General features: G+C 35.9%; 1 non-coding gene across 1 annotated transcript; it reads right to left on the reverse strand.

The window, feature by feature from the left end:
* Positions 1 to 610: 610 nt before the first annotated feature.
* LOC131170810 (small nucleolar RNA R71) lies at positions 611 to 718 on the reverse strand. Its single transcript, XR_009141577.1, has one exon. It is a non-coding gene; the product is annotated as a small nucleolar RNA R71 (small nucleolar RNA).
* Between the last annotated feature and the right edge of the window lie 2,826 nt (positions 719 to 3,544).

The following is a 3,544-nucleotide window of genomic DNA, read 5'->3' on the forward strand; positions in this document are numbered from 1 at the left end:
CTTAATCTTTTATGAGAAGAGCTAGAAGCACAAATGACACATCCTTATTATTTAATCCTGAAATTGAGATGTTTTGTAGAGCCAACAAGAAAGAAACCAGAAGAAGAAAAGAAGCAGTGAGAGCAGCTGAAATTAAACAAGAAATGGCTGAAGAAAGAGTTAGAATCGGTGGTGATAATGCTAAAAATGATCGAAATAATGAAAATGCAGCTCATGGTGAAGAAGTTGTAAATGCAAATGTGCCTAGGGGAAGTATGATGGATCATGCATTTCCTCGTTTTGATGACTTAAGAGAGAGTACAGCAAGACCAAGAATTGATGCAAATAGCTATAAGATGGATTTTGGAGTACTACAAATGATTCAGAATTCTTAATTCGGAGGTCATCCTTCAGAAAATCCTCATACTCATCTTAAGAAGTTTGTTATGATCTGTGACATGCAAAAGCAACTAGGAGTGTCTGATGATGTAGCAAGGCTAAAATTGTTTCCATTCTCTTTGAAAGAAAGAGCATTGGATTGGCTTGATTCTTTAGCTCACAACTCAATTACAAATTGAGAGCAGCTCACTGATGCATTTCTTGCCCAATACTTTCCACTCGGAAAAACACAAGAGTTGAGAAATCAAATGATTGCTTTTAGACCGAGAGAAGATGAGACTCTTTATGAGTCATGGATGAGATGGAAGGAGTTAGAAAGACAATGTCCACATCATGCCATTCCTAAATGGATGATAAACCAAAATTTTTACACAAATGTCACTCCTTCTATCAGAGGAATCATTGATGATCAAACTGGAGGGGAATTCATCATTAAGCTTGAAGATAAAGCTTATGAGTTGTTAGAGAAAATAGCAAAGAATACTCATCTATGGAGTAGTCCAAGAGGGTCAACTCCAACTCAAAAGAGGCAAGTTGCTGGAATATATGGGCTTGATCCATTCAACATGATCAATGCCAAATTTGATGCACTCACTAATGTCCTTGCTAAGAAAATGGAGAATTTAAGTATGCTAGTCAGCTCATCATCATGTTCTGGAAGTTCTCAACAAGTTGCTTATGCAGAAGGAACAATGACTTGTGGGGTAGATTATCCTTCATATGCTTGGAGGAATCATCCCAATTTTTCATGGGGGAATCAGCAAAATCAAGCTTCAACTCATAACTTTCCACCACAACAACAAGGGCATCAATACCAATAGCCTAGGCAACCACCACTTAGTTTTCAACAAAGGAATGCAAATCCTGCATCTTTACCAAGACAGCAAGAACAAAGTTCTACCACAGAGGCTTTATTACAATAAATTCTTGCTAATCAAACTAAGCATGATGAAGAGATGAGAGAGATGAAAGCAAGGCTAGAACAAATGCAAACACACAATAGGATGCTGGAAAATCAAATTGCACAACAAGTAAGCTCCCCAGATACCAAATCTATTGGGAAACTTCTTATTCAAATAGAAAATCCAAGGGAGCAATGTCATGCAATCACACTGAGAAGTGGTAAAATAATGCATAATGAGAAGAGTGAAAAAGTTGAGAAGAGAAAAAATGAGAAAGATGTTGAGAGAGATGAAAAATAAGAGAGTGAAAAAGGGAGTGCCAGAAAAGTAATGAGGAGGTTGAAAAGAAAAAAGAGAAATATATACCTCCAGAGCCTTACAAGCCACAGCTTCCCTTTCCACAAAGATTTCAAAAAGCCAAGCTTGATAAGCAATTTGGGAAGTTCTTAGAAGTTTTGAAGAAGCTATATATAAATGTGCCTTTTATTGATGCTCTTTCCCAAATGCCTTCTTATGCTAAGTTTCTGAAAGAAATTCTCTCAAACAAGAGGAGACTTGAAGATTATGAAACTGTAGCCTTAACTGAGGAATGCAGTGCTATCCTCCAAAAGAAACTTCCTCCAAAGCTCAAGGCTCTAGGGAGTTTTTCAATTCCATGCCACATTGGGGAATCATGTTTTATAAAAGCATTATGTGATTTAGGGGATAGTGTAAGCTTTATGCCCCTCTCCATTTTTTAGAAGCTCAACATGGGAGATCTTAAACCAACCCACATTTCTCTTTAATTGGCAGACAGATCAATTAAGTATCCAGAAGGGATCTTGGAGAATGTACCATTAAAGGTTGGAAAATTCTACATCCCAGTTGACTTTGTCATTTTAGACATGGAAGAGGATTCTCATATGCCAATCATTTTGGGGAGGCCTTTCCTAGCTACAGCTGGTGCTTTGATTGACGTGAAAGGTGAAAAGCTTACTCTTAGAGTCGAAGAGGATCAGTTAGTCTTCAACATTGGCAATAACAAAAAAAAAGCAACATGAAGATGTAGACTCTTGTTTGAGAATTGATATAGTTGATGAGTTAGCAAAAGAGCACTTTAGAAAGAGTTATCTGAAGGCTTCTCGTAAAAGTTGTCTTGTCCATGAAGGGAGTATCAAGGATGAAAATCCAAAAGTGGCTGCATTTGCACAACATTTGAAGAGTAATCCATCTTTTCCTATGGCGTCAACCTTTCAAGTTGAGCAAGTGGAGAAAAGTGAAGTCAAACAACTATCACTCAAGGAAAAAGATGCACCAAAGGTTGTCAAGAAAGAAATGGTTGGATTTTTAGACAATGCAACAAGGATCTTCTCATGTGATGGAAAGAAAATGAAGTATAGATTCATTGAAGCACCTATTGGAAATAGAGGCAATAAATTCCAATTCCAGCCACCATGAAATATGACAAGGGTCAAGCTAAGGACCATAAATTAGCGCTCTTGGGAGGCACCCCAAGTTTCTTTATTCTGTTTTTATTAAGTTTATTCTATTTGCATTATTTTTGTTTTATTTTAAATATCCCTCAAATTCAATTTTGACATTGTTGAATTTTTCCTTTTGTAGATGCATTTTAAAGGACTAGAGTGTAACACCCTCACTTTAGCTAGTCCGTACATTCTACTGTTCCGATGACCAATGTCTGTCCGGATAGCTAGAATTACTGGAACTATATGAAAACTAGAGTGATGAGTCATAAATAATTCAAATATTAATAAGAAAAATTTAGGAAAAATTATAGAAATAAAATATAACTAAGTTAAATGAGCCAGTGCCCTAGTGATGGGTAACCTAGTGGGAAGTTGCGGTCTTCGCAGCTAGGAGCCCTAAACTCAGGAGAAAATTCATGAAATAATTTTTAGGACTCCAGAGAAGAGTCATTGAGGTTTTGATGGCATTAGAATGCCAAGAAAATGCTTCTGAAATTTTATCAATTGGTACAGACAATTTTGGCTCCTTAAGCCAAACGGAGGGCATTTTGGTCATTTCGCCTTCAGAGACAATTTTTGACCAACTTGTCCAGTTAAGTAAATAATTATTATGACATAAAATATCAATAAATATTGCTAAAAATTTAATTGAAAATGAGTAGAAAAGAAAGAAAAAGAAAATGGAAATAAATACCAAATTATAACATAATATGATATCGTAAATGAATAAGATTTAATTTCTAACCAATGGGAATTAATCAAGCAACTTAAAAGGGATAAATACCAATAATTGAGACA

Source organism: Hevea brasiliensis, chromosome 11 (genome assembly GCF_030052815.1).
Source record: "Hevea brasiliensis isolate MT/VB/25A 57/8 chromosome 11, ASM3005281v1, whole genome shotgun sequence".
Taxonomy (NCBI): Eukaryota; Viridiplantae; Streptophyta; class Magnoliopsida; order Malpighiales; family Euphorbiaceae; genus Hevea; species Hevea brasiliensis.